Source organism: Onychomys torridus, chromosome 1, assembly GCF_903995425.1.
Source record: "Onychomys torridus chromosome 1, mOncTor1.1, whole genome shotgun sequence".
Classification (NCBI taxonomy): domain Eukaryota; kingdom Metazoa; phylum Chordata; class Mammalia; order Rodentia; family Cricetidae; genus Onychomys; species Onychomys torridus.
Window position 1 is genome coordinate 31,162,531 of NC_050443.1, and position 11,206 is coordinate 31,173,736.

Sequence of the window (11,206 nt, forward strand, 5' to 3'; positions counted from 1 at the left end):
TACCCTCTAGGCGTTCCTCCCTCCAAATGGGTGAAAACAACCTGCACTTCAAGGGAGTTTGTGAGAATAAAACACCTTGGTTTGTGTGAAGCATCTGCCACAGCCTGGCCTGACCAACACAGATCTCAGCAGAGCTGGAGATGGGGAAAACGCAGAAAGTGGGCGATGGCCGGATGGATGCAGGCTGTATGGAAGCATGTATGCAGAATGGATGACCGTAACTGAGTACATTCCCTAGCACACTGTCATGCTGCGAACATGGCTGTTATACTGTCGTTGTGTTCTCAGTTCAGATACTCTTATGAAAGTATTCCCAGTGTGTGGTGTGTGGAGTCTTCATAAAGAGAGGCAAGGCTTTGGTGAGTGCTGAGTGGTTGGCATGCTGGGAGGAGGAAGCTGGGGGTTGCCTAGGATCGTTGGGAAATGTCTCCTCACCCAGGCAATGTCATGGGGCAGCAAGAAGGCCCTTGTCAGATGTGCATCTTGGACTTTCAAGCCTCCAGAATGTAAGAACTTTTTGTATTTTATTTTATATTTGGATCTCATGTGGTTCAGGTTGGCCTTGAACTCAACATGTAGCCGAAACTGACCTTGAAGTTATGATTATTGTCTTGCTTCCACCTCCCAAGTGCTGGGGTTACAGACGGACACCACCATGTCTGGTGTATGCAGTGCTGGGGATCTGACCCTGCTCTTCATGTACGCTAGGCAAGCACCCTACCAGCTGAGCTACAGGACCGATGATTTTGTTCTGCAGCAGTAGTTTGGATCTGGAGTGTCTCAGAGGCCTGTATGTTGAAGGTTTGGTTATCAGCCTATGGCTTGCTTCCTTCCTTCCTTCCTTCCTTCCTTCCTTCCTTCCTTCCTTCCTTTCTTTCTTTTTTTTTTTTTTCCAGAGCTGAGGACCAAACCCAGGGCCTTGCGCTTGCTAGGCAAGAACTCTACCACTGAGCTAAATCCCCAACTCCAGCCTATGGCTTTCTTAGGAGAGGCTGAGACATTGGGGAGGTGTGGCTAGGTGGAAGGAAGTGAGATCACTTGGGGGTGTGCCTTTGAAGGAGATATTGTGGCTCCAGTGATTTCTCCTCTTGATGCTTTCTAGACTCTGGGAGCTGCCTTGTTGCATACAGGCTCCCTCTCTGTTCTGCCTCATAAGCCCAAAGGCAATGGTGTCAGGTGACTGTGAGCTGACACCATGGATTTGGAGCAAACATTTCCTTCTTATAATTGATTGTCATAGGTGTTGTGTCACAGCTGCTTGGGGGGCTCAGGCTGTAGAGTTCATCCCTCACTAGACACCTATCTTCCCTGGTGTTTTGAGTTTTAATTTCTTAACCATATTTCAATAGAATAAGAATAAAACAAAACCAAAAGGAAGTATCCAAACCCATGCGCTCCTAATATTGTCTACAAGTACATTACGATTAGAAAATATAAATGTACTGGTTGGTTTTTGTAAACCTAAACATCTCTGGGAAGAAGGGATCTTGATAGAGAAAATGCCTGTATAAGGCTGTCCTGTAGTCTTGATTAATGGCTGATGTGGAAGGCTCAGCCCTCTGTGTGTGGTGCCACCCCCGGGCAGGTGGTCTTAGGGTGTATGAGAAAGCAGGCTGAGTAAGCCATAGAGCACTAGCCAGTAAGATGTGCTTCTCCATGTCCATGGCTTCTGCTTCAGTTCCTGCCTCGCAGTTCCTGCCTTGAGTTCCTGCCCTGACTTCTCTCCGTGGTGGAGTGTGACCTAAGTGTTATAAGGCAATTAAAGCCTTTCCTTCCCAAGTTGCTTTTGGTTATGGCCTTTACCACAGCAACAGAAAACTAAGAATAAATGTTTGATAATCTACTTGTATAGTGGTTTTACTATAAACTTTCTCACTAAGAGGCGAAAAGCCAAACGTGTGTGTGTGTGTGTGTGTGTGTGTGTGTGTGTGTGTGACCATTTGCACATGTGCTGACCCTGAAATCATCAACTGCAGAAGAAAGCAGTTTTGAACACACAAGAAACAATTATAAAAAGCCCTGAGCACATGCACATACTAGGTTCATCTTTTGGTGCTTATTTACTGCTCACAGAAATGTTTACTTCCCTAAGCAGGGATTTATCTTGGATAACAAGTGCAGAAATATAAACTGTGGCAGCCACAGACTCAGCGTCATAGACACTGTTCTGTAGCTGTGAAGAGACACCACGACCAAGGTGACTCTTACGAAAGAAAACATTTAATTGGGGCTGGCTTAGTTTCAGAGGTGAGTCCATTGTCATCATGGTGGGGAGCGTGGTGGCAAGTAGGCAGGCATGGTGCTGGAGAAGTAGCTGAGAGTGCTCCGTCTTGGTCTGAAGGCTGGGGTGGGGTGATGGTGGAGGGCCCAAACAAGGGTGACACTGGGCCTGGCTTGGGCTTTTGAAACCTCAAAGCCCACCCCCAGTGACACACTTCCTCCAACAAGGCCACACCTCCTAATCCTTCTCAAATGGTGCCACTCCTTGATGACTAAGCATTCAAATATATGTACCTATGGGGACCATTATTATTCAAACCATCAAACTCAGGGAGCAAAAAGTTTGTGCTTTGAGGGAGATGTCAATACCATCTTTCTACCACTCTCCACATTACTCAAATAAGGGTGTTCCCCTAATTCCCAGAGAGTAGCAAGGACAGAAGGAAAAGGAAGTGACAGCTATCTCTTTCTGACAGTTTCCAGAGACTTGCAAATTCCATGCTCCTCGTTGGCTGGGTTCACAAGCTCTGCTTACCACTGTTAGGAGACACACTGGGAAACTTGTTTAAAGACAGTAGTCAGTTCTGAGACATCTGCATGCGTCTGTAGGAGATAAATGAGACGAAGGGACAACTGCAGCGCCACAGGAAGGATCAGCCATGTCAGTCCAGAAAACAAATCATGGCAAGTACCCATGGACAGAGCTGCAGAGACAGGAGCTCTGACCACAGTGCCATCCAGCTGTCCTCTGCGCTGAACTGACAAAAATGTATCTGGAGCAAGGAGGTGTCACCTGGGAAGGAGGCCACCAGATGCATTGCAGATTCACATAGCAGAGTTGAAAGGGTGCATTGCATAACATTTTAAGTCAAGAAAGTGGAGAAATTGTGAATATTGATATAGCTGCAGCAGATGTTAACAGTGTCTCAGGTTCATTGTACACTCACTATGCACAGTGACCCAAAGCTTTTTTTTTTTGTTTTTAATTAAAAAAAGAATCATGGTCTTTCTCCAGTTGTGGCTTACATGTAACTACAGGGATATGTGCTTACAATGCTCCTTTGCCTGGTATGGTGGTAGATATGTTTTCACAATATGGGAGACTAAGGCAGGAGCATCACATGAGCCTAGGAGTTCTGGGTCAGCATGGGCAAGTAGGAGATCCTATGTTGAAAACAAAATCTTTCCCATAAGCCCTAGTCCCATGATGAGTCTGCAGTGGGCTCTTCCATGATGCCTGCTACAATGGAGGCATTCCGTGTTGCTCAGATCCCTAACTTCCTCTTCAGCATGAAGACGGATGTCTTCTCAGAAAGGCTTCAAACCCTTCTGAGGCTTCTGTTCCATGCTTGATTCTACTGATCAATAAGATGCTGAATTCTGGTTAGTGCCCCAGACATGCGAACTTACTGAGCTTCCTTTTTGCAGTCCTTGTTCACATTTCTGCAATGAGGAGGCTATTGGGGGAGCCTTCTCACATCCATCTTCCATTTTCAGGAACCCTTGGATTGGCGAGTCTTCTGTGGCACCCAAATGCTGAGGCCTTGGTGTCACGTTGGTGGGACTTTTCTTGTGTGTGGGTCCTGATGTGGGTGTTGAGCTTTGAGGGCCTGTCCCACACTGCTGGCCCTGTAGGGTGTGCTTTTGCACACTGCTGCATGTGTGCATCTTATCACTCATGTGATCTCCATATGCTTGAGGAGGAATGCCTGGCAGACGAAGGCCTTCCAACACTTGTAACACTGGTGGCTCTTCACTGTGGTACTGGCTTGCTGACGTGTTGCAGAACTTTCTGTGCTGGTATGTTCCGAGTCTGTGTTTCTATAGCATGAGATGGCACACACAGGAGGCAGTGTGTGTACATAGGTCTGAATTCTGACTTTCTCCCCTGAGGTGAATCCTAGGTGGTAGTGGAGCTTGGACATCACAGAAGGCTTTTCCAGATGGATCCCATTTCTGAAGACCCACCCCCAATTCCTGCCTGCCAGTCCATAGGCTATATCACAGCTCCATCTGAGTTCTCACATGTGGACCCAACAGAGACTTCAGCCAAAAGACAGGCATATTCATTGGTTTGGGTGTGTTTGGATGGTTGCTTGACGCAGGATATTTCACAATACTGAAGTTCCTTGATGGGGCATGTATTCTTGTGGAACCCTCCTGGGAAGGCATGAGTGTCCAGCTGGGTTTGGGGATGTCTCTTATCTGATGTCCACAGAGTCTAGCTGGAGCTGTGACTTTTTCTAGGTTTGTGGGGATGTGTTTCTAGTACCCTATTGGGGTGTGTGTGGGATCTTCAAAGACCTCCTCCAGTGTTTGCTTGAAATGTTCTTGTGGAGTGGATGTTTGATTTTGTACTGAATCATCCAATTTGTAGTAAAGTGAATCAAAAGTTTGACTCTGTCCCAAGTAGAGTGAGATGAGAGAATGCAGAATTGGATAGGGAAGAGATCCGGCCAAGCCCCACACCTCCAAGAATGACATTGGGATGGGACTCTTGGAAATTTGTCCATAGGTCACACTCGAGGGACAGAGGTTCCTAAGAAATGGTTCTGACAACGTTAAGTCCATGCTGACATGTGGGAGAGAGCTGGCAGGACAGGACAATGGAAGGCGTGCGGGTGTGGACGGGGAACAGACACTCAGCCCTCCCTGGACTGTGTATTCTGTATTCTCACTGAAGCGACACAAGGCATACATGAGAGGATTTAACAACCTGCAGTGAAGCCTCTGGTGCCCTCCTGTCAGTCCAGCACTTGGGAGGCTGAGGCAGGAAGATTGAGAGTTGGAGGTCATCTCAGGGGAAAAGTGTCCAACCTAACAATACTAAGCACAGCGGAGTATTGCATAGCGACTGGTTCCATGTTGCTCCAGGACAATTCTCCTCAAGGGACTCTTAGACCCATGAAGGAATCCTCTCCATCTCTCCCCCCTCCAGCCCTGGGAAACACAAGTCTGCTTTTTGTACTTGGATTTATCTAGTCTGCCACACAACAGAATCTGACATGCTGATCAATCAGCATCACCCGCAGCAGTGCTGAATACTATTCCACATTATGGGTATCCCACGTTTTGTTTCTCTGTTCACTCACTGATGGACATTTGGTTTGTGTGATGTTTTGAATGAGAACGGCCCCCAAGGGCTCATGTGGGTTAGGAGGTGTGGCTTGTGGCAGGTCTTTAAGGACTGTCTTGAGTGGGAAGAGCCGCTTGCTGTGGGTGGCACCATTCCCTAGGAAGTGGCCGAGGACGGCATAAGGGTGAAGGGAGTCAGCTGAACTGGGACATGCATTAATTCACTGTTCTTTGCTCTTGATGGTGGGTGTGATATGACCCATTCTCTACCTGCTGCCCTGGTAACCTAGACCTGTAAACCAGGCAAACTCTTTCTGAAGTTACTTTTGTTAGGGTATGCTATCACAGTAACAGGAAATAAGGCTAAGACAGTGAGTTCCTGAATGCACACCTGGCCATCCCCTTATAATTATTAGGATTACATTATTGGGATTGTACCAACCACCTCCCAGCCAGAAACAGGACACCATTAGTTTTTGGGAAAACTCCATAGAGCCCAAGCAGCTGCCAGCTGTGGAGACACAGAAGGGACAAGAGGTTACCTAGAGAAGACACTGGATCTGGAGCGAGCGGCTGTTGCACCTGCTGAGGGTCCCCTGGATCCCAGGAGTGGTTAGGGTGAACGTGGTTTCACTCAAGCTGAATGTAGCTGGTTCATCTCACAGTAACATCGAAGAATTGGGAATATCCTGAAAATCATTCAGAATTTAAAAACAGAGATTTCCTGAGAGACCTCAAAATGAAGTTAATTTTTAGAGACAGGGTTTTTCTATGTATTCTCAACTATTCTGGAATTTGCTATGTAATCCCAAGGTTTGCCTCTCCTGCCTTTGCTTCCCAAGTGTTGGGATTATAGGAGCCTACCACCCTTCCCCACAGACCACAAAATGCACTCTTCAAATAAACATCCAGTGGAAAATTGTAGCTTTATTCTGAGTAATGTATAGGCCTTGTTGCCAGAGTTTAGGCCAAGCCTGGACTTTAGAGTTGCAGTTGACCAGGCTCTGTCATGGATCCTGACATGCCAAACACAGACGCAATCAGGGCTAAGAAGTGACGAGTGTGGAAGCTGCTTTAACCACAGTGATCATGTTGGGAAGAGCAGATAAATGGGTTCAGAGAGCACAGATCTGTGTTCCGGGGACTTTACAGGGAAGGGGAAGCTGGGGGGCGGGGAGGCTGCACATGGGTATGTGCATCTGGCAGAACAGAACAGCAGGGGTTGACCCGCACCATTAGCTCTGCACTGGCTCTTCAAAGGGTTCTGGAGATGTCATTTCAGTAGAGCAATCTGGCTCCTTTGAGATGACCACTCTTGCTTCAGAGTGTGTCCTCAGTTTCCTTGGACAGTGGGGTTCATCATTGCTTAGGGGAGTCTCCATGTCTTATCACGAAGTCCTGAGAGCCTCAAGAGGCAAAACACCCAGAGAGGTGGCCAAGTGGAGGCCTGACACAGCCAGTGTCCGAGCTGCCTTCACCCATCAAAATTCATGTGCATTTACCTCCTCCTGAGGGTGCCTGACGATGACATCATCCCTGTTGCTGCTGGTGCCTGCAGCATCTGCCGAAATTCCTCTCCACAGCCACACTTGGCATTACTCTTTCCAAGTTCTCTGCATTTTATTGTTCATCTGTATTTTAGTGGCAGGTCCTCTCAGTGTCTGTTATTCTGTGTGTCCATCAGGTAGGTGTTCGCACTTGCTGTGGCTCAGGGTTCCACTGGATCAGCCGATCACGGCAGACAGGGCATGACAGAGCAGGGGAAGGTAGAGCCAGCAGTGGAGGCTAGAGCAAAGCCAAGTCCAGGACTTGCTCCTAGTGGCCTACTTTCTCCAGCCAGGTCCCTGCCCCACCTTCTGCCATTACATGTGAGCTCATCACAAGCTCAATTCAGGGATCCTCAGGACCCAGCCACTCCTCAGATGAGGCCAAGCCCCATACATGAGCTATGTGTATTGGTTCTTCTGCTCCTTGCATTGTTTGGAAGGAGAGAGTCTGAACTGAGGACATTCCTGAAGGAATTAATTCCCTGCTAGAACTGGCTGCCTAGGGAAGTGTTTCCCTCGAGTCAGCATGCAGAGGCCAAGGCAACTGAGATTTAAGAGGGGGGACGGGCTCCATCCTGAGCAGCCTACAGAACTTGGGCAGTGTTTGCCACGTGGTACTGGTTGTACAGGCATGAATGATGCAGAAGTGAGAGGGTCTTGCAGGTTTGCATCAAGGATTCAGAAAGCCACCGAGGGCAGGCATTGTTACAGGGTCAAATTCCCCACAAGGAGGGTCTGAGACGCCATTGCAGAAGCTGTGACGGTGAAGTCCGCACGGCAGTGGAAACCACAGGATGTGGACGATGCCAAGAATGTGGACATTTAAGAGGACAGCTGTAGGCATGGGATGGCGCTGGCCCAAGAGAGAGTCTGTGTGTGCTGCCAGTGACAGAACTAGAAGGGTGGAACTGCCCAGGCACAGTGATGCTCAGATGACTTCATCACCATTTCCAGAGCCAGCCAACGGAGCTACAGGGCATGATTTTGCCCTGCTTGGTTTCTGTTTTGCTTTGGTGGCACTGTATAAATGAAGTGTGGAATAGAGTATTTGTTTAACTATCTAAAGATGCGTTACATTTATTTGTGTTGCAGAATAATTGTTCAACTATGTAAAGATGTACTGCATTTGTTTGTGCTGCATTTGTTTAACTATGTAATGATGTGATGCTGTTTCACCTTGCCTGCCTAAGGCACCTGATTGGTCTAATAAAAAGGCCAATAGCTAAGCAGAGAAGGGATAGGCGGGGCTGGTGGGCAGAGAGAAAAAGGGAGTCAGCCAGCCAACCAGGAGTGAGCCAGCCAGACACGGAGGAAGCAGGAAAGCTGGATGGACATCTTGTAGATGAGATAAATGAGCCTCAGGGCAGCACACACATTATTAGGAATGGTTAATTTAAGTTTTTTAAAAAAGAGCTAACTGGAAACAAGCCTAAGACAAAGCTGATCATTCATAATTAGTATTAAATCTCTGTGTCATGATTTGTGACCTGGTGGTCCAAGAAAGCTGGCTACATGGAAGAATGCAATTTATTTTTATTTTTATTTTGCAGGGCCTTAGAGTTAAGAGCTTACTTGATTCTCAGAAGAGTTTGCTCTTTTGAGCAGTTTTGTAATTGTTTTTTGTTTGTTTGTTTGTTTGTTTGTTGTTGTTGTTGTTGTTTTTCTCTGTAGCCCAGGCCATCCTGGAACTTGATCTGTAGAGCAGGCTGGTCTTGAACTCAGAGATTCACCAGCCTCTGCCTTGAGTTCTGGGATTAAAGGTGTGCACTGCTGTCACCAGCACCTGGCTTCAACTTTGTAATTGTTAAGACTGAGACTTTTAGTGATGAACTAAATAAAGTTTGCCTAAGGAGAGGAACATGGTACTTTAGGGACCAGGGTGGAGTGTGTGTGTGTGTGTGTGTGTGTGTGTGTGTGTGTGTGTGTGTGTTTATGCATGGATATGGAGAGGCCAGGGTCAATGTTGGTATCTTCCTCTATTGCTCTCTACCTTTTTATTTGATTTCATAACCTCACTTACCAACAACCTCACTTATAAAAACCGTCACCTACCATTCCCTTTCTCTTTATTCAGTCCAGACCCCAAACCATGAACTGCCAAAACCCACCTACAAATGGCCTCCTCTACCAACAGCCTGTGGTTTGGAGCAACATGGCAACACGGATGAATATGAAAGACAAACACTTGGGAGCTCACAGATCCAGAGTGGAGTGGTAGTTTCCAAGCCTGCAAGGGAGTGGGGACAGGACAGGAAGATGGAGGCAGCAAGGTTAACAAGTACAAGGACACAATGTGAAGGGGGAGCGACTTCTAGTGCTCTGTAGTGTAGTAGGATAGTTGTGATTGACAAGGGTTAATTGTACACTTCCGAGTAGTGAGGATTGAGGACATTGTTGTTCCCAACACAAGCAATGAATGTTGGAGGCCACTGATACACAGTCACCATGATTACCCCAGCTGTGTTCTTTACCAAACCATAGCCTTCTCTGGGTCACGCTGGCTCAGGAAGTCCCTTTCTGTCTGGGCAACTGTGTCCTCTGTCATTAGCTGCCTCCTCCAACTCTGGTCTCCTGTTGGTCCCTTCTTTGCTTCAGTGGTCTAGTCCCAGGAGTTCTTGCATCTCTTACCCACTCCTTTGCTGAGGTATAAACTAGTTCTTATTCATTATATATATATTCTTGCTTGCTGAAGCCAGGCTACAGGTCTTAACATAGGCAGAAGAATACAGAGAGGTCCCAGCAGAAGGGTCCAGTTTCACATTGTCCAGTAGAATCTTTTTTTGAAGGCAGCAGAGGAGAGGGTTTCCTGATCAGCCATGGTCTGCAGCTCCCATGTGCAGATGCAGGAGGCCTCCACAGAACTGGTAAGCAGGGAGCAAAAAGCCCCCACTTTTCAGCACACACAAGGCATGGATGCTGGCCCCACCAGGAGACAGACATTATCCTTGAGCTGCCAAGGATACTGTTCTGAGTCTAGTAGCATCTTGGCTGACACCAAGAGGGCCTGGGCCCCAAGACAGACTGTCAGGCACACTGACAACTCCATTTTCACACCATCATCAGCCAGAGTATCCAGGGCTTGACAGCCACTGCCACTGAGCCCTGTGACAGCTGAGCCTTGTGACAGCATTGGTTAAGTCTCCCTCCACTTCTTCCAGAAGCCCACACTGCCCATGAGCCACTCTCTGAGCTGGCCATCCTCCACCTGAGCATGACTGCATGTGGCTTACACAGTAACCCCCTCCTGAACAGCAACTGGGGTGTCAGCCACACAGTGGATGACTTTGGAAGCTGTCAGCTTCTTTTCAATGGAGTTGATGATGGCATCTGCTACAGAGAACACCATGATATGCCTGACCTCAATGTCAGCACCAACTTCATCAGGATGAACAGACATGTGGCTTCACAGCCAGAAAGAGCACGCCACTGTGTCACACTGTCTCTTTGTTGTGCGGTGTCAGATTCACCCCCATGCTCCAGAGGGCAGAGACTGTGGTTTGGTTCATGGCCGGGGAGCTGGCCATTATCTTGTGAGCAATCAGAACACTGGCTGCTATGAAGTCCTCTGCTTTATTCTATTTGTTTTTAAGCAGGGTATGCAGTCCAGGTTAGCTTTGAACTCTTAATCTTCCACTTGAGATTCTCAAGTGCTGGGATTATGCATGAGTCAACATCCCAAGTTCCAATTTTTTAAAGAGAGTGGCTTGATATGTTGCCCAGACAGACTTTAACTCCCAGACTCAGGGCATGCTCCCCTGTCAACCCCCTCAAGCGCACACCACCTGGCTGACTCAGTTCTTCACTTTCTTCTCCCTTTGCTTGAAGTTTCTGCCCTGGGATTTTCTAGCTCAAAACCACACCGACTATCCCAATAGCAGGCTCTTGCCCACAGAAAGGCCAGCCTAAGGGTCAACCAGGAAGGGAACATCACTTATAACTGGAGACCTCCATTTGTCCTCAGGTACCAGCCCAAAACAGGGTAGATTCTAGACCTCCACCTCTTCAGCTTTCTTTGGAGATGAAACCTATGGATTCTGCCTGGTTCCAAGGTCAGCTGGCTTATCCATGGCCCCCTTCCTGTGATCCACTCACAGGTGGTTGCCTGTCTTTTCTGTGGGGACCAGCTAGTCCCAGACATCCTGTGCCTCCTTCCAGGCACTTAATCCTCTACCAGTGATCTCACTAGGCATTCAGGAAAAGGACATCTCAGGTAGCTGATGAAACTCCAGCTTGTTCCTGAACTGACACACCAAACACTGGTACTACTTGTCCATTCCTTTCAGTTGATTAAAAAAAATAATTCCCCTTCCCCAAAAATCTTTCAAAGCTATTTCTCCTTGCTCTTTCCTTACTCCCTGCTCTAG

At 47.6% G+C, this 11,206-nt stretch overlaps 1 pseudogene; it reads right to left on the bottom strand.

Moving 5' to 3' along the window:
- Window positions 1–9,493: 9,493 nt before the first annotated feature.
- On the bottom strand, window positions 9,494–10,402 carry LOC118594100 (annotated as a pseudogene).
- Window positions 10,403–11,206: the final 804 nt, after the last annotated feature.